This window comes from Hylobates moloch, unplaced genomic scaffold, assembly GCF_009828535.3.
Source record: "Hylobates moloch isolate HMO894 unplaced genomic scaffold, HMol_V3 SCAFFOLD_20, whole genome shotgun sequence".
Lineage (NCBI taxonomy): Eukaryota > Metazoa > Chordata > Mammalia > Primates > Hylobatidae > Hylobates > Hylobates moloch.
The window spans coordinates 36890174-36914211 of record NW_026652295.1 but is presented as its reverse complement, the minus strand read 5'-3'; the positions used below and the strand labels follow the sequence as shown (position 1 = coordinate 36914211).

Genomic DNA, 24038 nt, shown 5'->3' with positions numbered 1-24038 from the left:
GCAAATTAAACAGTATGCCTCTGAATGACCAGTGGGTCAAGGAAGAGATTAAGAAGGAAACTGAAAATATTTTTGGAACAAATGATAATGGAAACATAACATACCAAAACCTGTGGGATTTAAAAAAACAAAACAAAACAAAATAAAAAAAAACCTGTGGGATACAGCGAAAGCAGTGCTAAAAGAGAATTTGATAGCTATAAGTGCCTGCATCAAAAAAAAGAAGAAAAACTTCAAATAAACAACCTAATGATTTATCTTAAAGAACTAGAAAAGCAAGAGCAAACCAAATCTAAAGTTAGTAGAAGAAAAGAGAGAATAAAGATCAGAGCAGAAGTAAAGGAAACTGAAATGAAGAAAACAATACAAAAGATCAACGAAACAAAAAGTTGTTTTTTTGAAAAATAAACAAAATTGACAAACCTTTAGCCAGTCTAACTTAGAAAAACAGAGGACCCCAAGAAAGAAAATCAGAGGCCGGGCACACTGGCTCACGCCTGTAATCCCAGCACTTTGGGAGGCCAAGGCGGGCAGATCACGAGGTCAGGTGATTGAGACCATCCTGGCTAACATGGTGAAACCCCGTCTCTACTAAAAATACAAAAAATTAGCCGGACATGGTGGCGGGCGCCTGTAGTCCCAGATACTAGGGAGGCTGAGGCAGGAGAATGGTGTGAACCCAGGAGGCGGAGCTTGCAGTGAGCCGAGATCTCACCACTGCACTCCAGCCTGAGCAACAAAGCAAGACTTCGTCTCAAAAAAAACAATAAATCAGAGATGATACAAAGACATTACAACCAATACTGCAGAAATTTAAAGGATCATTAGAGGCTGCTATAAGCAAATATATGCCAATAAATTGGAAAACCTAGAAGAAATGGATAAATTCCTAACTTAACAACTTACCAAGATCGAACCATGAAGAAATCCAAAACCTGAGCAGGCCAATAACAAGCAACAAGATTGAAGCTGTAATAAAAAGTCTCCCAAAAGAAAGAAAAGAAAGAGAAAGAAATAAAGAAAAGCCCAGGACCCAAGGGCTTCACTGCTGAATTTTACCAAATACTTAAAGAAGAACTAATACTAATTCTACTCATATTATTCTGAAAAATAAAGGTGGAGAGAATACTTCCAAACTCATTCTACAAGGTCAATGTTATTCTATTATCAAAACCAGACAAAGACACATAAAAAAAAAATAAAATTCATCCTGGCTAACACGGTGAAACCCCGTCTCTACTAAAAATACAAAAAATTAACCGAGCGTGGTGGTGGGCACCTGTAGTCCCAGCTACTCTGGAGGCTGAGGCAGGAGAATGGCGTGAACCCAGGAGGCGGAGCTTGCAGTGAGCCGAGATTGCGCCACTGCACTCCAGCCTGGGAGACAGAGCGAGACTCCATCTCAAAAAATAAATAAATAAAATAAAATTACAAGTCAATACCTCTGATGTAAACATCCTCAACAAAATACTAACAAACAACAAATATGATGCTGCTAGTATTTTGTATTTGAAATACATAAATATTTTAAATACAAAATACTAGCAACATCACATTAAAAGTTCATTCACCAGGCACAGTGGCTCACACCTATAATCCCAGCACTTTGGGAGGCCAAGGCAGGTGGATCACCTGAGGCCAGGAATTCAAGCCCAGCCTGGTGAAACCCCATCTCTACTAAAAATAGAAAAATTAGCCGGATGTGGGGGCATGCACCTGTAGTCCCAGCTACTCAGGAGGCTGAGGCAGGAGAATCACTTGAACCCAGGAGGCGGAGGTTGCAGTGAGCCAAGATGACACCACTGCACTCCAGCCTGGATGACAGAGTGAGACTCCATCTCAAAAAAAAAAGATAATTCATCATGACCAAGTGGAATTTATCCCAAGGATGCAAGAATGTTCAACATATGCAAATCAATCAATGTGATACATCATATCAATAATAAAGGACAAAACCATATAATTATTTCAATTGATGAAAAAGCATTTGATAAAATTCAACATCCCTTTATGATAAAGTTCAAGAAACTGGGTGTAGCAGGAACATACCTCAACATAATGAAAGCCATATAAAACAGACCCACAGCTAGTATCATACTGAATGGGGAAAAACTGAAATCATTTCCTCTAAGATCAGGAACGTGACAAGGATGCCCACTTTCACCACTGAGGACTTTCAACACAGTAGTGGAAGCCCTAGCCAGAGCAGTCAGACAAGAGAAAGAAAGAAAGAGCATCCAATTTGGAAATGAAGAAGTCAAATTACCCTTGTTTTGAAGACACCATCCTATATTTGGAAAAACCTAAAGACTCCACCAAAAAATTATTAGAACTGATCAATTCAGTAAAGTTGTAAGACAGGAAATCACCAGTAGTATTTTTATATGCTTATGGCAAACAATCTGAAAAAGAAATCAAGAAAGTAATCTTATTTACAGTAGCTACAAATAAAATTAAATATTTAGGAATTAATCAAAGAAATGAAAGATTTCTACAATGAAAACTATGAAACATTGGTGAAAGAAATTGAAGAGGACACACAAAAAAGTAAAGATATTTCATGTCCATGGATTGAAAGAATGAATATTGTTAAAATGTCCATACTACCCAAAGCAGTCTACACATTCAATGCAATCCCTATCAAAATACCAAGGACATTCTTCACAGAAATAGAAAGACTATCCTAAAATTCATATGGAACCACAAAAGACCTGGAATAGCCAGAGATGTCCTGAACGAAAAGAACAAAACTGAAAGAATCACATTACCTGACTTCAAATTACGCTACAGAACTGTGGTAACCAAAACAGGATGGTACTGGCGTAAAAACAGACACATAGACCAATAGAACAGAATAGAGAACACAGAAATAAATCCACACAACTACAGTGAACTGATTTTCGACAAAGGTGCCAAGAATATATACTGGAGAAAAAGTAGTCTTCAATAAATGGTGCTGGGAAAACTGGATATCCATATGTGGAAGAATGAAACCAGACCCCTATATCTCTCTCTCCATATGAAAATATCAAGTCATTGGAATGGGTAAAGATTTCTTGAATAATAACCCACAAGCACAGGCAAGCAAAGCAGAAATGGATGATGGGATCACATCAAGTTAAAAAGCTTCTGCACAGCAAAAGAAACAATTAGCAAAGAAACATTCCACAGGAATGGGAGAAGATATTTGCAAAGTACTTATCTGACAAGGAATTAATAACCAGAATATATAAGGAACTCAAACAACTCTATAGGGAAAACAATCAAATAATCCGATTAAAAATGAGCAAAAGATCTGAATAGACATTTCTCAAGAGAAGACATAGAAATGGAAAACAGGCATATGAAAAGGTGCTCAGGTTGGCCAGGCACGGTGGCTCACTCCTGTAATCCCAGCACTTTGGGAGGCCGAGGCAGGTGGATCACCTGAGGTCAGGAGTTTGAGACCAGCCTGACCAACATAGTGAAACCCCGTCTCTACTAAAAATAAAAAATTAGCTGGACATGGTGGTGTGCACCTGTAGTCCCAGCTACTCAGGAGGCTGACGCAGGAGAATGGTGTGAACCCAGGAGGCGGAGGTTCCAGTGAGTCAAGATCATGCCACCGCACTCCAGCCTGGGCGACAGGGTAAGACTCCGTCTCAAAAAATAAAAAAGAAAAGGTGCTCAGGTACTCAAAATTATTGATCTTCAGAAAAATGCACACCAAAACTACAATGGGATATCATGTCACCCCAGTTAAAATAGCTTTTATCCAAAAGACAGACAATAACAAATGCTGACAAAGATGTGGGGAAAAGGGAACCCTTGTACACTGTTGGCGGGAATATAAATTAGTACAACCACTATGGAGAACAGTTTGGAGGTTCCTCAAAAAACTAAAAATAGAGCTACCATATGATACAGCAATCCCACTGCTAGATGTATACCCAAAAGAAAGGAAATCAGTGTATTGAAAAGATATCTGCAATCCCATGTTTATTGCAGCACTGTTCACAATAGCCAAGATTTAGAAGCAACGTAAGTCTCCATCAATAGATGAATGGATAAAGAAAACATGGTACATACACACAATGGAGCACTATTCAGCCATAAAAAGGAATTCTATCCTGTCATTTGCAACAATGTGGATGGAACTAGAGGTCTTTATGTTAAGTGAAATAAGCCAGGCTCTCACTTACTTGTGGGAGCTAAAAATGAAAACAATTGAACTCATGGAGATAGAGAGTAGAATGATTCTTACCAGAGATTGTGAAAGGTAGTGGGTGGATAGGGGGCAAGTGGGGATGGTTATTAGGTACAAAAAAAAAAAATAGAAAGAATGAATAAGATCTAGCGTTTCATAGCACAGCAAGGTGACTATAGTCAATAATAATTTAATTGTACATTTAAAAATAACTAGAAGGGCCGGGTGCAGTGGCTCACGCCTGTAATCCCAGCACTTTGGGAGGCCAAGACAGGCGGATCACCTGAGATCAGGAGTTCGAGACCAGCCTGGCCAACATGGTGAAACCCCGTCTCTACTAAAATTACAAAAAAAATTAGCCGGGCGAGGTGGCGCCTGCCTGTAAACTCAGCTACTCAGGAGGCTGAGGCAGGAGAATCGCTTGAACCCCGGTGGGAGGTTGCAGTGAGTCAAGATCACGCCACTGCACTCCAGCCTGGGTGACAGAGCGAGACTTGTCTCAAAAAAAAAAAAAAAACAAAACTAGAAGGGTATAATTGGATTATTTGTAACAAAAGAATAAATGCTTGAGGTGATGGATACCCTGTACCAAAATATTTCATATACCCTGTAAATATATATATACCTACTATGTACCCACAAAAATTAAAAAAAAACTATTGTATCCATTTTTCATTTCCAAAAGCACTCAATGTAGATCATTAAAAGATTTAAAACAATAGTAAAAGGCTCTTTTAAAATTACCTTTTATTGTACTTTTTTCATCACACATTCAGTTAAGTCTACTGAAAAACATAGCATGATTTTGTTTCCTCAATCTAGATTAATTTTGGCCCCCAGAACGTAGTATAAATTATATATTTTGCCCGGATTTTTTTTTTTTTCTGGTAACTACTTCAGAAGTCTGATTAGGGTCATTCCAGGTGACTTGGAAGACTCTGGCTGCCTTTGAAGCCAAACTGCCCCAGGTCTCCAAGTTCACAGCTCAGGAGGCGTCCTTCACACTCAGGGATTTGCCCAGTTTACCCACAGGCCTGGACTCGTGCCTCAGGGTAGAACTGAGAGTGCCCGGTGGGACCAGTTGTTCCCTCAGGCACCCTTTGTGGTTTGATTAAGGAGTCTCAGTTCTGAACACGGTATTCAGAAGTTTGTAGTCAATTTTCCCCCTGGTATGTTTCTTCTACATTCCAGTCTTACTTTCATGAGATGAGATCGGGAGAGATTCTTTCCTTCCCACACCTCTCACTCAATCCAGGATGGTTTGTGAGGGTTAAGGCACAAGAGATTTGGTGTTATGTCTCACCTTTTTCTCTCTGCCTCCAAAGGCTCTGGCAGGAAGATTCTGCCAAAATGGGATTGTAGGAGCATACTCGCCACAGATCTGATGGGGACATTTTCTCTGTAACATACCCAGCTCCATTTAATGTTTAAACACCTCACTGTTAGTACTACTTTTAGAAAAAAATCAAATTTTATAGTTATTGATGCATTTTAAAGAAAATGTTTGAACCAGATACAGCCTCTAGCTTAAAAAAAAAAAAAAAAAAAGAAAAGAAAGGCTACTATTTTATTCTTTATTAAAGGATCGTTAAAAAAAGTATTAAATAGGCTGGGCGCAGTGGTTCACACCTGTAATCCCAGCACTTCGGGAGGCCAAGGAGGGCAGATCACGAAGTCAGGAGATTGAGACCATCCTGGCCAACATGGTGAAACCCCGTCTCTACTAAAAATACAAAAGTTAGCTGGGCGTGGTGGCGCGTGCCTGTAGTCCCAGCTACTTGGGAGGCTGAGGCAGGAGAATCGCTTGAACCAGGGAGTCGGAGGTTGCAGTGAGCCGAGATCGCATCAGCCTGGCAACGGAGAGAGATTCCATCTCAAAAAAAAAAAAAAGTATTAAATAAACCACCACTTTTTCGTGGTTTTTTTTTTTTTTTTTTTTTTTGGGAGATGGAATCTCGCTCCGTCACCAAGGCCAGAGTGCAGTGGTATGATCTCGGCTCACTGCAACCTCTGCCTCCTGGGTTAAGCGATTCTCCTGCCTCAGCCTTTCAAGTAGCTGGGATTATAGGCGCCCACCACCACGCCCAGCTAATTTTTGTATTTTTAGTAGAGACAGGGTTTCACCATGTTGGCCAGGCTGGTCTTGAACTCCTGACCTCAGGTGATCCACCCGCTTCAGCCTCCCAAAGTGCTGGAATTACAGGCATGAGCCACTACACCTGGCCTTTTTGTGGGATTTTTTTTAACAACCTTTTGCATGTCCTTTGTTCTCTGTTCAATGTGAATGAGAAATATTCCCCAAGCTGTGGTGACATCTCTGACTTGAGTCACGAACTTGTTGTGACCTGACGACCCTTTAAACTCATAGTGTGGTACAAAAATAACTCTGTTGGCCCAGGCGCAGTGGCTCAGGCCTGTAATCCCAGCACTTTGGGAGGCTGAGGCAAGAGAAACGCTTGAGCTCAGGAGTTTGAGACCAGCCTGGGCAATATGGCAAAATCCCATCTCTACAAAAAATAAATAAATAAATAAATAAGCCAGCCTTGGTGGCACATACCTGTAGTCCCAGCTACTCCAGAGGCTGAGGTGGGAGGATCACCTCATCCTGTGAGAGGTCGAGGCTGCAGTGAGCTGTGATCATGACACTGCACTCCAGCCTGGGCAACAGAGTGAGACCCTGCCTCAAAAAAACAGAAACAAAACAAAACTCTGTTGATTTTAATTAGCAATCCTGCAACAATTTGAACATCTTTTAGGGAAGAAGGAAAAATAAATTTATGTGAAACTTACGATACTACTCACAGAAAAAGATGCCCTTTATATTAAAACTTTTTAATTTTTTGAGAAATCGTTTTGAAAACTTGCAAAACCAGTGTAAGTGACTATTTGTATGTTGGTTATTCCTTTTCCTGTGTTCGTATAAATCACGTTATGTTTACAGTGCAGATGTAAAGTCTCTTCCCTGACAAGTTATGTCTGGAGGAAAGAAAAAAATAGAGATATTGCCTATTCAAACACAGAATTGGATGTTTGGGGTATCTTTTTTCTTTATACCTGGAAATGCCTCTGTCCTCAATTTCAACCTCACCTTCAGAGTGAATCCCTCTTTGATATACTGCAGTGGTTATTACTGCTAACATCTGATGCTTGATTCTTTAAGGCCTTTGAATTGATTTTCTCAGCTAAAACCTCTAGCATTTAAACTACAGGATTGTCAAAGTACACATAAGAGAGTAAACCATACAGTTATTTTTGGAACGTGCTTTCATTCAAAGGCCCCAGTGTGAGGAGAGAGAGAAAATTCACTGATCCTGGTGAACTTGTACGTTTGAGATCTACTGTTGCCATATCACCTCACTTCTGTCCCTGGGGATAACCATCTCTGATTTCTCCTAGAAAGCAGGCCACTTCCTCTGAAGTGTTTAGAGCTATAGCTTCATAAAATTCGCATGTGTTTAAGGGGCAAGAGGTGGAGGGGAACACATCTGAAGTTTAGGGAAGTGTTAACCTCTTCTTCTTATCACTGGCTAAGATGGACTCAGCATGATTTTCAGAGCCCTTATAATCTTAAGATGTGATTTGGGCAACCTTGGTAATGTAAAAATTGGAGCTAGAACAGGAAAGATCAGAATACTGGATTAATGCTAATTAAACAGACAAAATAGAAAGCAAAGAAAGAAAGAAAAATCGATTAGGAGAAAGGGGCTCCAGTTTTCAGAAGGCATAGCCTGTTTTCCACCCATGGGCTTCACCCACAGGTGTGGAGAGGTGGTCAGGACTGAATCCTCTGGAAGTGTGTTCAGAAGCAGCCTTCTCACAGAAGCAGCTGGGGGAAACTTTGGGAAAGGAAAAGCTTAAAAATTGTACGCTATATATAACCCCTGGTTTTTCTTTGGTGATGTGATATATGATTGAAAAGTGATTTTCTTAACCTGATAGATAAAACTAGGAATTAATATAACTAAGTGCCTGTGTTGTAGAATACATTTTTACAGCTTTTTGGTAGCTTCCAAGAAAGATGGGCTTGTTCTCTAATTAGCTATTATTCTTTTACAGCTGTTAAGACAGAACAGCTGTGGATATTTTTTCCTTTTGAATAATTTGACAGAGGGTTGGATTACAGTTGGGTTAGAAGCTTGCCTGATCAGCAACAAATTCCTGTGTAGGCCTGGGGCTAGGCCACTGGTGTGTTTCCTCTTTTAAAAAAAGAAGTGATAGGGCCGGGCGCAGTGGCTCACGCCTGTAATCCCAGCACTTTGGGAGGCAGAGGCAGGCGGATCACGAGGTCAGGAGATCGAGACCATCCTGGCTAACACAGTGAAACCCTGTCTCTACTAAAGATACAAAAAACTAGCTGGGCGTGGTGGCAGACGCCTGTAGTCCCAGCTACTCAGGAGGCTGAGGCAGGAGAATGGCGTGAACCCGGGAGGCGGAGCTTGCAGTGAGCCAAGATTGTGCCACTGCACTCCCGCCTGGGCGACAGAGCGAGACTCGGTCTCAAAAAAGAAAAAAGAAAAAAGAAGTGATAGGTCTATAGGAGGACATCTAGGTAGGACCTTAAGCTAATAGTTATCTTCTTAAACAGGAAATGCTTTGTATCTCTATGAAAATCTTGGCAATAGAGAATGATCTACTCAGATTATTAACCATTTGTTTGCTGCATGAACCACTGTGCTGTTAGAAAACAATTTTGTAATGAAAACAGCCAGGGAAACATTGAATAAAGCCCAGCAGAGCACAGTGTTTGAAGATGACAGTCCTCTGTAACTGCTAAGTGTTATTTCCTTTTACAAAATCTGCTTCAAGTGGGCTTTTTTCCCCCACCTCTCAAAGGTGATCTCTGGAGACAGTTAAATAACATGTGAGTCTTATCTTTAAATATAGCTGGTGCAAGTGGCCCTCAGGTCATGTCCTACCAAAGTAATGCTGCCTTTTAAAAAATTTATTACTCCTGAATTAAATTTAGTGGCAAGTCGTTGGCCACCCCTGGTGCTGTGTGAGAAGAGAGAGCAGTAAAATTGTTTTCAGATCACTTTTTCTGCAGTTCCCTGCAATCTGAGTCATTCCAATATTCATACACTTTGTAGAATGTATACACTTTGTTAACATGCAACTTTTGGATTCAGAAGCAGCAAATTAAATTTGTCTGAGCAGAATTGCTATGTGCACAGAGGGGGAAAAGTAATTTCTGTCCAGGTGGTTCCCCTTTGCCTTTTGCTCCTAGCACAGGCTTTGTAATAGGGATGTAGGTGAGGGATGGCAAAGGAACACCAGAAAGAGACAGACCCAAGACACTGGGTTTTGGCAGCATGGTTTTGTAAACAAAGTAACACAAATTGGGGCAGAAATTCCAGTGGGACAAGGGAGGAAACTGGAAGACTAGAAATACAGCAGAAAGCTCAGTCCCATCCAGATGGTGTTTTTAATAAATTTATCAGACACATATGAAAGACGATAATGAACATTCAAAATGGGGAGTGGCCCAGTCCCTCTGGGAAGAAAAACAGTGTGGAACCTTCTGTGTGCTGCATTCAGATATAGAATCACTCTCTAATTTTTCCCAGTAAAAAAGACCACAGAACTTATTCAAACCATTGAGTAATTGTTTAAGGCAGTCCAACTAGGTAGGCTGAGGTTTGTGTTTCTAGAAAGAAAAATTCATAATAGAATTATTCCCTGCTGAAATGGAGGATGTGGCCTGTGTATATTAGTAAACCAGTGGTGACATTTGGGACAAACATCTTCTGTCACAACTACTGTGTGACTAAAGCAGACATTTCTCCCCCTTGGGCATAAAATACTTTTATAGTCTTTAAGGGTCAGGCATGGTGGCTCACACCTGTAATCTTAGCACTTTGGGAGGCTGAGGCAGGTGGATCACTTGAGGTCACAAGTTCGAGACCAGCCTGGCCAACATGGTGAAACCCCATCTCTACTAAAAATAAAAAAAATTAGCCCGGTGTGGTGGCATGCATCTGTAGTCCCAGCTACTTGGGAGGCTGAGCAGGAGAATCGCTTGAAACTGGGAGGTGGAGGTTGCAGTGAGTCCAGACTGTGCCACTGCACTCCAGCCTGGGCAACAGAGTGAGACTGTATCTCAGAAACAAAACAAACAAAGACAATAACCTTTTATAGTCTTTAAAAGCTACATTGTTATCTGCGTTCTTCTTCTCACTTTTGCCCCCCAAAATGTTTTCTCCATCAAAAAATATTTTAGTCTACCATGAAAGACTAAACTTTCTGCATGTGGGGCAGACTTTTAGGGGAGAAGTTGAGACAACAGAAGGTGTGGGTAGTGCTTAGATAGCACCTCTTCTACCATGGGCATATTTATTTTCTTTTTAATGTTTAGGTCAAGACCCAGAGATTGATCATGTTTTACTTTTCTAAGAAAACTTCCACTGATAAAGCAATTTTTTTCTGCTTTATTCAGTAACTTTTAGATTTTCTTAGCTTTCGGTGAGGAACTATGTTAAGCAAGGTTAACATCCTTTTCTACCTTTGATTCATTTACTCAGCAAATATTTATTGAGCGCCTACCATGTGCTGGGCACTGTTTCTTGGCGGTGGGAATACAGCTGCAGAAAAAAAAAAAAAAGTTCCTGCCCCTATGAAACTCACATTCTGAATCTCTGGCTATCAGGTTAGATCAGATTGAAGTACTGATTTGGATAGTAAGTGGGACAGTGCTAGAACGATTGTTTCATCCTGGTGATTTACAGAAGGTAAATCCACTGGGCTTGTGCCTTAGGTCCTTCTCTTCTTCTTTCCAGGTGTCAGCATCATTTGGTCATTATACTGTTAATTTGACGTATTAGCAAAAAGTAGGAATCAGAATTAAGAGAAGTCCAGGCACGGTAGTTCATGCCTGTAGTCCTAGCACTTTGAGAGGCCAAGGTGGGAGGATTGCTTGAACCCAGGAGTCTGGGCCACATAGAGACCCTGTCTTTATAAACAAACAAACAAAAAAAGAATTAAGAGAGGTGGTACTCTTTTGATGTTGGTTTTTTGTTTTTTTTTTTGTTTTTGAGACGGAGGCTTGCTTTGTCACCCAGGCTGGAGTGCAGTGGCATGGTCTCAGCCCACTGCAACTTCTGCCTCCTGGATTCAAGCAAGTCTCCTGCCTCAGCATCCCAAGTAGCTGGGATTACAGGTGCCCACCACCATGCCTGGCTAATTTTTGTATTTTTAGCAGAAACGGGGTTTCACTGTGTTGGCCAGGCTGGTCTTGAACTCTTGACCTCGTGATCCACCCACCGCAGCCTCCCAAAGTGCTGGGATTACAGGTGTAAGCCACCACACCTGGCCTTCTTTTGATGTTTTGCCTTATGAATTAGATAGTAGAGTTGATTATCAAATTGCTAGTTGATTTCTAGTAAAAGCTGTTTCTTGAAAGGAAATTTAGGACTTGGGGTTGATTTCACTGATATACACGTATCCATATGCATATATATCACTGACATATATACATATGTGTGAGTCTGTGGAGTGTGTCTGGATGTGTCTCTGTTTGGCTCCTTTTGTAGATCCACACTTTGACTAATAAACATTAATGAATAATTATGTCGAGATCAAAGTAGAAACAATAGTATGCTATTCACCAGCACATATATATACATATACGTATATATATATAATTCCTTCTTTTTTATGCCATAAGACTTTTGTAAGAATTCCTTCTTAAAAAGACAATTCTGTTTTGTTTGTTTGTTTGTTTTTGAGACAGGGTCTCACTCTGTTGCCCAGACTAGGATCAAGTGATCTTCCTTCCTCAGCCTCCTGAGTAGCTGGGACTACAGGCATGTGCCACTGTGTCTTGTATTTTTTGTAGAGGTGGAGTCTTGCTGTGTTGCCCAGGCTGGTCTCAAATTCCTGGCCTCCAATAATCCTCCCACCTCGACCTCCCAAAGTGCTGGGATTATAGATGTAAGCCACCACTCCCAGCCACAATGTTCTTTAATGTTAGCAGCATTTTAGACCACCTCAAGATTCCAGAGGGCCAAAGGATGATATTACTAGATATTGGCAACTTAGAAAATACGTTAGAGACAGAAATAATCTGTTTAACAAATCCGTTTATAAATGTGTCTGTAGAAAAGGAATTCTGAGTGCTCATCCCAGCCTTTTTTTCCCGAAGAGCTTGAAAGCATATCAGTAATGATTTTGTGATAGTCTGTGATGTTGACGCTCTAATTGAATTAGATTACCTAGGGATAAAACTGTGAAAGAGTAAGGCATAGCGTAGGTGGAAACTGACAAACTAACACAGAGTAAACAGAGACAACTGGTGAGACCAAGCTGTCTACAGAGGATATTAGCATTCAACATAATCATAAAAGGTTTTATACTTTCAGAGGCTTACCATCTTTCTGGTTTTCATAAAAACAGTGTTAAGATGTGTGAAACTTTTAAAAATCCAATATTCCATATGTGCAAAAGAACATAAATACAATATATATAAAGTTTGGTGAGCAGGAACACTCGCATACTCATCATGCAGCCTAAGAAATAGAACGTTACCTATACAAAAATAAACTCAAAATGAATTAAAGACTTAAAAGTAAGACCTGAAACAGTAAAACTACTAGAAGAAAACATGGGGGAAATGCTTCATGACATCGGTCTGAGCAGGAATTTTTTGGATAGGACCCCAAAAGCATAGGCAGCAATAGCGAATATAGATAAATGGGATTACACCAAACTAAAAAGCTTCTGCACGGCAAAGGCAACAGTCAACAGAGTGAATAGACAGTTTACAGAATGTCGGAGAATCTATTTGCAAAGTATGCATTGGATAAGGGATTAATATTCAGAATATATAAGGAACTCAACTCAATGGCAAAATAAATAATCCAATGGAAAATGGGCAGAAGATCTGAATAGACAGTTCTCAAAAGAAGACATACAAATGGCCAATGGGTATGTGAAAACATACTCAACATACTAATCAGGGAAATGCAAATAAAAACCACAGGGATATATTACTTCACCCGAATTAGAATGGATGGTATCAAAAAGACAAAAAATAACAAATGCAGGCATGGAGGTGGAGAAAGGGGGAACTCTTATACACTGTTAGTGGTAATGTAAATTATTACAACCATTGTGGAAACCAGTGTGGAAGTTCCTCAGAAAACTAAAAATAAACGACCATATGACCCAGCAATCCCACTACTGGGTATCTATCTAAAGGAAATGAAATCTATGACAGAGATATCTTCACTCCCATGTTTATTGCAGCATAATTCACAATAGCCAAGACATAAAATCAACCTAAGTGTCCATCAATGTATGAATGTATAAAGAGAATGTGATATATATATACACACAATGGAATATTATTCAGACATTAAAAGAATGAAATGCTGTCATTTGCAGCAACATGGAAGAACCTGGAGATAATTAAATGAAATAAGAAAGCCAGGCATAGGAAGACAAACACTGCATGATTCATTCTTACGTGAAGTGTAAAGAAGTTGATCTCATAGCTGTGAGAGTAGAATAGTGGTTACCAGAGGCTGAGAAGAGTTGGGAGGTAAGGAGAAACTGGTCGACTAGGAACAGAGTTACGGTTAGAGAGGAGGAATAAGTTCTGGTGTTCTGTTGCACAGTAGGGTGACTGTGGTTAACAGTGTTGTACTGTATATTTCAAGATAACTGGAAGAGAGGATTGTGAATGTTTCACTACAAAGAAATGTTAAATTTATGAGACGATATATCCTGAAGACGCTGATTTGATTTTTACACAGTGTATACATTTATCGAAACATCATACTGTACCCCATAAATATGTACTATTATGTGTCAGTTTAAAAAGAAAAGAAACTGCGTATTATGAAACCTTTGAAGCCCTCGTGTGTTCCTCCCCGAGTTGTATCCCCACTCTCTTCCTACCTAGAGGTAACCACTGATCTGAATTTTAGTGTCTACTATTCCCTAGCTTTCCTTTCTAATTCATCACATATGTATGTGTCACTGAACAATATAAATGGAATTGTCTTCTATGTATTTTTCTGTCACTCGTTCTTCTTAACCAGTTTTCTTTGTGAGATTGACACTTGTTGATACATGTCTTAGAAAAACAACAAACACTTTCTCTTTTCTTAAATAGTTAACACTACACACTTGAAGTCACCAAAATGTGTGTAGGGGAAGTGTTTTCCCCCACATTAAGCAGTTCTCCAGCAGACACCAGCAGGGTGTTCTATAGCTCAATTCAATTATAGCAATAATATGGAATCAACCTAAGTGCCCATCAATAGAAGAATGAATGAAGATGTTGCTTATATACACAATGGAATACTATTTGGTCATAATAAAGAATGAAATCCTGTCATTTGCAGCACCATGGATGGAACTGGAGGTCACTATGTTAAGTGAAATAAGCCAGGCACAGATAGACAAATATTATATGTTGTTACTCCTAAATGGGAGCTTAAAAAGTTGATCTCATGGAGGTAGAGAGTAAAAAAATAGGCACCAGAGGCCGGGAAGGTTTTGTGTGTGTTTGGGGTTGGGAGGGGGAAGGGATAAAGGGAGACTGGTTAAAGGATACAAACATACAATTAGATAGAAGGAATAAGTTCTGATGTTTGATAATAGAGTAGTGCGACTACAGTTAATAACAATGTATTGTGTATTTTAGAATAGCTTAAAGAAAGGACGGGAAATGTTCTCATAGAAACAACAAATACTTGAGGTGAAGGATACTCTGACTTGATCATTTACATTCTATGCATGTAATAAAATAACACATGTCTTCCATAAATATATATAAATATGTGTCAAAAATATTTTTAATTGCAAAAATGTGTTAAGGTCTTTTATATTGGTCAGGAGAAGGAAGAAATAATTATTAATTTTAGACATTATTAAATCTGGTATGCTCACCTAAAATTTAAGAGATGTAAAAGGATAAAAATTTAATATATATATATATATATATATATAACTTCCAAACCAAATCATTTGGGATAGCTGGTGGGGGAAATGAAATAATCTATCCATTCATTAGAAAACTGGAGCAGAGGCCGGATGCGGTGGCTCATGCCTGTAATGCCAGCCCTTTGGGAGGCTGAGGCAGGCAGATCACGAAGTCAGGTGGTTGAGACCATCCTGGCTAACACGGTGAAACCCCACCTCTACTAAAAATACAAAATAAAAAAATAAATAAAAATAAAATGAGCCGGGTGTGGTGGCAGGTGCCTGTAGTCCCAGCTACTTGGGAGGCTGAGGCAAGAGAATGGCATGAACCCGGGAGGCGGAGCTTGCAGTGAGCCGAGATCACGCCACTGCACTGCAGCCTGGGCGAACAGAGCAAGACTCTGTCTCAAAAAAAAAAAAAAAAGAAAGAAAGAAAACTGGAGCAGAATGGGCAGAAAGGTAAAGGAAACAGCAAAGAAAAACATGTAAATAGAAAATAAAAGCAAGTTCAAATAAATTGGTAATAACAATTAATGTGAGTCATGTAAATCTGCCAGTTAAAATACACACTGCCAGTTAAGGACACTGAATCTTTTAAAAATCTATTATATGTTATTTACAAGAGACCAGAAAAATAGAAAGTGACGTGATGCTAAGGAAATAGTAGAGAATGTAAAGGTGTTATAGTTACTTGACATGAGACAACATAGGTTTTAGGGCAAAAACATTATTAAGAATAAAGAACAATAATACATAATGATGAAAGGTTCAATCTACCAGGAAGATATAATTTCCAAAATGATGTACATGATGATGTGGTCTCAAAATACATAAAGCAAAAATCAACAGAATTGTAGGAAAAACTGACAAATCTATAGTCATAGTCATAGCAGGGGTTTTTGTTTGTTTGTTTTTGAGACAGTCTCACTCTGTCACCCAGGCTGGGGTGCAGTGGTGCAATCTCAGCTCATTGCAACCTCCACCTCCCGTGTTCAAGCGATTCTCCTGCTTCAGCCTCCTGAGTAGCTGGGATTACAGGTGCGCGCCACCATGCCTAGCTAATGTTTGTATTTATGGTAGAGACAAGGTTTCACCGTGTTAGCCAGGCTGCTCTGGAACTCCTGACCTTGTGATCCACCCACCTCAGCCTCCCAAAGTGCTGGGATTACAGGTGTGAGCCACTGCGCCCTACCGCAGGAGATTTTAACAAACATCTCCCAGTAATTAGTAAGCATATAAATATTTGAATAATACAATTGGCAAGTTTGATCTAATAAATATATATAGAACCATACATCCCTCAAATTAGATAATATACATTCTTTTCAGGCACACATAAGACATTAATAAGAATTAGCCATATACTAAGATTTTATGAAGTCACATCGGACACACCACAGTTTTTTTCCACGTTGCAATTTAATTAAAAATCAGTAACAGAAAGATAACTTGAAAAACAATATTTAGAAAGTTGAAAACATACTTCTGAATAATTTGTGGGTCAAAGGAAAAATGATAAAGGAAATTATAAAATATTTAGAAATGATTAACTTTTAAAATACTATATATCAGACAAACCCAAATTGAGGGACATTCTACACAATACCTGACTGGTACGCTTCAAAACAGTAAATATCAAAACTTAATTGTAAAGGTAAAACAGGAGTTAGAAGTAAAATACTATATTAGCTTTAAATACATTTTTTAGAAAAGAAAAAGATTAGTGAGTTAAACATTCATTTCAAGTAGTTAGGAAAAAATAGAATAAATCCAAAGGAGCAGGAGGAAGAAAATAATAAAGAGAAGACAGGAATTTAGTAAAATAGGAAATAAGGAAAAGAATCAACAAAACCCAACATTGGTTCTTTAAGAGCACTAATAAAATAGACAAACCTGTATAGAACTGGGCAAAAAAGAAAGGCAAGGTATAATAAACAATATTTTGAATGAAAAAGAGCTATACTGTGAAATATTGTATGCCAGTATGTTTGAAAACTTAAACAAAATGAAAAATTTTCCTGAAAGGGCTAAGAATATATGACAAGGTAAAAGAAAAAAGAAAAGGAAAAGGAGGGCGAGAAGAGGAGCTAACTGAGATTTACAGTTACTTTAAAATTACAGTAATTAAGACAGCATGGTAAAGGCACAAGGCTAGTCAAATCAACCAATGAAACAGAATACAGATCTTTTTTTGTTTTTGTTTTTGTTTTTTTGAGACAGAGTCTCGCTTTGTTGCCTAGGCTGAAGTGCAGTGGCGTGATCTCGGCCCACTGCAACCTTACCCTCCCAGGTTCAAGCGATTCTCCTGCCTCAGCCTCCCAATAGCTGGGATTACAGGCATGCCCCACCACACCCAGCTACTTTGTGTGTTTTTAGTAGAGATGGGGTTTCACCACGTTGGCCAAGCTGGTCTCAAACTCCTGGCCTCAAGTGCTCTGCCTGCCTCCGCCTCCCAAAGAGCTGGGATTATTACAGGCATGAGCCACCGTATCCAGCCTCAGAATACAGATCTTAAACGGAGATGCAAATATATGCAAAAACTTCATATGTGACTAAAGTAACATAAATTAGTGGGGAAAAGGATGGGCTGTTCATTAAATGCTATTGGAGAAATTAGTCATACTTATAAATAAAAGATGAAAATCCCCATCTCACAGCATACTAAAAATAAATTCTGAATAAAGAACCAAACATAAAAAGAAAAAATTGAGAACTTTTAGGAGAAAATTAGGAAAATATCTGTATGAATTTGGTGTAGGAAAGAACTTATAAACAAGAAAAGAAAAGTTTGCCAGGCATGGTGGCTCATGCCTATAACCCCAGCACTTTGGGAGGCTGAAGCAGGAGGATTGCTTGAGCCCAGGAGTTCAAGACCAGCCTGGGCAACAAAATGGGACCTTGTCTCTATAAAAAATTTAAAAAATTAGCCAGGCATGGTGGCACCTGCCTATGGTTCCAGCTACTCGAGAGGCTGAGGCAGGAGGATTGGTTGAGCCTGGGAGTCCAGGGCTGTAGTGAACCATGATTGTACCACTGCACTCCAGCCTGGATGACAGAATGAGACCGTGTCTCAACAGCAATAACAGAATTTTTTTGAAAAGGGAAAAGCACAAGTCATAAAGAAAAAGATTAAATATTTCAGCTCAATAAATTGACCTACAAAAGCTTGGCATCCTGAAAATCAATTCAAAAGATAATAGAAAAATAGGCAAAAGATAAAAATAGACAGTTTACAGAAGAGAAATTGAGAATGATTCCAGAGGAAAAAAAAAGAGAAAAAAAATGTTCAACTTCACCTAACAAAAAAGTTAAAAGCTAAAATCACATTGAGATCCCATTTCACACTTAACCTGTCTGACATTACCAGGAGTTGGTGAGGATGTGGAGCAATTAGTTGAGAGTATAAAGTTTTTTTTTTTTTTGGCACAAAATTTTATTTTATTTTATTTTATTATACTTTAAGTTCTGGGATACATGTGCAGAACGTGCAGGTTTGTTACATAGGTATACACATGCCATGGTGGTTTGCTGCACCCATCAACCCATCATCTACATTAGGTATTTCTTGTAATGCTATCCCTCCCCTAGACCCCCACCCCCTGACAGGCACCTGTGTGTGATGTTCCCCTCCCTGTGTCCATGTGTTCTCATTGTTCAACTCCCACTTATGAGTGAGAACATGTGGGGTTTGGTTTTCTGTTCCTGTGTTAGTTTGCTGAGAATGATGGTTTCCAGCTTCATCCATGTCCCTGCAAAGGACATGAACTCATCCTTTTTATGGCTGCATAGTATTCCACAATGTATATGTGCCACATTTTCTTTATCCAGTCTGTCATTGATGGGCATTTGAGTTGGTTCCAAGTCTTTGCTATTGTGAACATATGTGTGCATGTGTCTTTATAGTAGAATGATTTATAATCCTTTGGGTATATACCCAGTAATGGTATTGCTGGGTCAAATGGTATTTCTGGTTTTAGATCCTTGAGGAATTGCCACACTTTCTTCCACAATGGTTGAACTAATTTACACTCCCACCAACAGTGTAGAAGTGTTCCTATTTCTCCACATCCTCTCCAGCATCTGTTGTTTCCTTTTTAATGATCACCATTCTAACTGGCGTGAGATGGTATCTCGTTGTGGTTTTGATCTGCATTTCTCTAATGGCCAGTGATGATGAGCTTTTTTTCATACGTTTGTTGGCATAAATGTCTTCTTTTGAGAAGTGTCTGTTCATACCCTTTGCATGCTTTTTGATGGGGTTGTTTGTTTTTTTTTCTTGTAAATTTGTTGAAGTTCCCTGTAGATTCTGGATATTAGCCCTTTGTCAGATGGATAGATTGCAAAAATTTTCTCCCATTCTGTGGGTTGCCTGTTCACTCTGATAATAGTTTCTTTTGCTGTGCAAAAGCTCTTTAGTTTAATTAGATCCCATTTGTCAATTTTGGCTTTCATTGCCACTGTTTTTCGTGTTTTAGTCATGAAGTCTTTGCCCATGCCTATGTCCTGAATGGTACTGCCTAGGTTTTCTTCTAGGGTTTTTATAGTTTTAGATCTTACATTTAAGGCTTTAATCCATCTTGAGTTAATTTTTGTATAAAGTGTAAGGAAGGGGTTCAGTTTCAGTTTTCTGCATGTGGCTAGCCAGTTTTCCCAACACCATTTATTAAATAGGGACTCCTTTCCCCATTGCTTGTTTTTGTCAGGTTTGTCAAAGATCAGATGGTTGTAGATATGTGGCATTATTTCTGAGGCCTCTGTTCTGTTCCATTGGTCCATATATCTGTTTTGGTACCAGTACCATGCTGTTTTGGTTACTGTAGCTTTGTAGTGTAGTTTGAAGTCAGGTAACATAATGCCTCCAGCTTTGTTCTTTTTTCTTAGGATTGTCTTGGCTATGCAGGCTCTTTTTTGTTTCCATATGAAATTTAAAGTAGTTTTTTCTAATTCTATGAAGAAATTCAATGATAGCTTGATGGGGATAGCATTAAATCTATAAATTACTTTGGGCAGTATGGTCATTTTCATGATATTGATTTTTCCTATCCATGAAAAACAAATGGAATGTTTTTCCATTTGTTTGTGTCCTCTCTTATTTCCTTGAGCAGTGGAGAAACTTACTCAAAACTGCACAACTAGATGGAAACTGAACAACTGCTCCTGAATGACTACTGGGTAAATAATATAATTAAGGCAGAAATAAATAAGTTATTTGAAACCAATGAGAAGAAAGACACAACATACCAGAATCTCTGGGACACAGCTAAAGCAGTGTTCAGAGGGAAATTTATAGCACTAAATGTCCACAGAAGAAAGCGGGAAAGGTCTAAAATCGACACCCTAACATCACAATTAAAAGAACTAGAGAAGCAAGAGCAAACAAATTCAAAAACTAGCAGAAGACAAGAAATAACTGAGATGAGAGCAGAACTGAAGGAAATAGAGACATGAAAAACCCTTCAAAAAATCAATGAATCCGGGAGCTGGTTTTTTGAAAAGATTGACAAAATAGACCACTAGCTAGACTAATAAAGAAGAAAAGAGAGAAGAATCAAATAGACACAATAAAAAAATGATAAGGGGGATATCACCACTGATCCCACAGAAATACAAACTACCATCAGAGAATACTATAAACACCTCTAAGCAAATAAAGTAGAAAACCTAGAAGAAATGGATAAATTCCTGGACACATACACCCTCCCAAGACTAAAGCAGGAAGAAGTTGAATCCCTGAATAGACCAATAACAAATTCTGAAATTGAGGCAGTAATTAATAGCCTACCAACCAAAAAAAAGCCCAGGACCAAAAGGATTCACAGCCGAATTCTACCAGAGGTACAAAGAGGAGCTGGTACCATTCCTTCTGAAACTATTCCAAACAATAGAAAAAGAGGGACTCCTCTGTAACTCATTTTATGAGGCCAGCATCATCCTGATACCAAAACCTGACAGAGACACAACAAAAAAAAAGAAAATTTCAGCCGGGCATGGTGGCTCATGCCTGTAATCCCAGCACTTTGGGAGGCTGAGGCCGGTGGATCACCTGAGGTCAGGAGTTCAAGACCAACCTGACCAACAAGGTGAAACCCCTTCTCTACTAAAAATACAAAAAAATTAGCCGGGTGTGGTGGCAGGTGCCTGTAATCCCAGCTACTTGGGAGGCTGAGGCAGGAGAATTGCTTGAGCTGGGCAGGCAGAGGCTGCAGTGAGCTGAGATTTCGCCACTGCACTCCGGCCTGGGCAACAAGAGTGAAACTTCATCTCAAAAAAAAAGAAAGAAAGAAAGAAGGGAGGGAGGAAGGAAGGAAGGAAGGAAAGAAGGAAGGAAGGAAAGAAAGAAGAAAATTGCAGGCCAGCATCCTTGATGAACATCTATGCAAAAATCCTCAATAAAGTACTGGCAAACCAAATCCAGCAGCACATCAAAAAGCTTATCCACCACAATCAAGTCGGCTTCATCCCTGGGATGCAAGGCTGGTTCAACATAATGCAAATCAATAAACGTAATCCATCACATAAACAGAACCAGTGACAAAAACCACATGATAATCTCAATAGATGCAGAAAAGACCTTCGATAAAATTCAACACCCCTTCATGCTAAAAACTCTCAGTAAACTAGGTATTGATGGAACGTATCTCAAAATAATAAGAGCTATTTATGACAAACCCACAGCCAATATCATACTGAATGGGCAAAAGCTGGAAGCATTCCCTGTGAAAACTAGCACAAGACAGGGATGAACTCTCTCACCACTCCTATTCAACATAGTATAGTATTGGAAGTTCCGGCCAGAGCAATCAGGCAAGAGAAATAAAGGATATTCAAATAGGAAGAGAGGAAGTCAAATTGTCTCTGTTTGCAGGTGACATGATTGTGTATTTAGATAGTCCCATCGTCTCAACCCAAAATCTCCTTAAGCTGATAAGCAACTTCAGCAAAGTCTCAGGATACAAAATCAATGTGCAAGAATCACAAGCATTCCTGTACACCAATAACATAAACAGAGAACTCCCATTCACAATTGCTACAAAGAGAATAAAATACCTAGGAATCCAACTTACAAGGGACGTGAAGGACCTCTTCAAGGAGAGAGTATAAAGTTTTACAACCACTTCGGTGAAAAATTTGGCAATATCTAGGGAAGTTGAAGTTAACTCATAGCCATGAGTGTAAATCCACTTCCACGTACTTAGAAATCTTAAGTATTCCTTTAAGAAACTCTTACCCGGGAATACAAGAAGACATCTTTGTAATGGCAAAGAAAACAATGGTAACAATCTAAATGTCCCTCAGCAAGAGAATAGATATATAAATCTTAGAATATTCATACATTGAAATACTTCAAATGCTTGAAACAGATGACCAGATGTACCTGTCTGTTGAATGCTCTTTCATCCAGGCTTAATGTTTGCGGTAGACATTAGATGTTGTTCAACAAATACCCCATTTTTTCTCCCTGGAGCTTTTTCCAGGCACACAGCAGAGTTGTGCTTTCTAGTCCCCTCTGAAGTTAGATAAGGCCATGTGACTTGTCTTAGGCAATGAAATATGTACAAAGTGACATGCATTACTTTTGGGAAAGAGTTTTAAGAGCCTGTGCCCAGCTTACTCTCTTCCCACTGCGGCTGTGATTGGGGAAGCACATGTCAATATGAAGCCTCTGTCACTGGGATCCCTGAGTAATACAATGAGCAGAGCCTCCTGGCTGATCGTCATTGAATACATAGGGTGAGTGAAAAAATAAATGTGTGCTATGTTAAGCCACTGAGAGAGTAGGGGCCTGCCAGTTGCTGCGGCATAACCTGTCTACAGTGTTATGTCTCAGCTCAATTTACTATACATCTTGCACCACTTCCTTTTGTTCTCTCTTCCAAATCAAAGAATACTGCCCTTTTTCCAGGAGATAGAAGTACCATAACTTACCTTCTAAATATAGTCTACTTATGTTTCTTTCCAAAGTCACAGGGGGCTTCTCTCTGAGCTCCTTCTCTGCCAGGAAACTGTCCTTACAGGTAATTTCACCGGTGTTTGTGCTTGTTGCTTTGGAATTAAGCTTCATAATCAAGGAATTCATCACCAGAAAAATTCATCCTCTCTCTCTCCCTCCTCTCCCTTCCTTTGTTCTCTGTGGGTGGCTTTACTCAGCTACAGAGAGCAAAGCAATTAGTGAAGGCATATGAAATGAGGGCTTAAGTGCAAGCATGTCCAACTTTGGAAAATAAATGAGTTGCATAGAAGATATATGTAAAATTACTTTTTTCTTTTCCAATCTACTTTTAAATTATCTGATGTAAGCTACAAACCTTGAATGTAAGTAGGTTTTGGTTAAATAACTTAAATGTCTGAAGAAAATTAAAGGTTTTTGTTTTAAATGCACAGAAAAGGTCCCAGGGGACTTACAAGGCCCTTCCTTGCCTTTTATTCTTTTCTCAGTGTTTAGAGAACTTACATCATAGTGAGCATCCATCATTTTTTGGAAGTTCTTGACTTTTATAAATGAGCAGGTTGATGTAGACTTGAGTTATATAGAGAGAGACACAAAATCAGAACAGCTGGGTTTTTAGGATGCAGCAGTTCATGAACAATGGGAAGAGCATATATGTTGCAATGCACAGAATAGTAGACAAAAAAAGAAATGAATCATGGCTGAGGGCAACTGTGTATTCTGAAATGGGTTTGGTACCAGGTCCTGGATCACTTTCCTATTACATGAGTTTCAAAATTCTGAATTTAACATGTTTCTTTAAACAGACTTTCAGAATAATAGATAAAATGTCTGCAGCTTAGAGACTACTAATAAAACAAATACCTATGTACTTACCAGCTAGCTTAAGATATAGAACAAGAGCAGTAGTTATTAGACATAAAATCAATTAAAAAAAATTTTTTTTTTGAGAGGGAGTCTCACTGTGTTATTAAGGCTGAA

At 39.1% G+C, this 24038-nt stretch overlaps 1 protein-coding gene across 10 annotated transcripts in view; it reads left to right on the top strand.

Annotated features, from left to right (window-relative positions):
- BTBD9 (BTB domain containing 9) overlaps positions 1–24038 on the top strand; it is a 495597-nt gene that overhangs the window by 336712 nt on the left and 134847 nt on the right. The window lies entirely within an intron of this gene.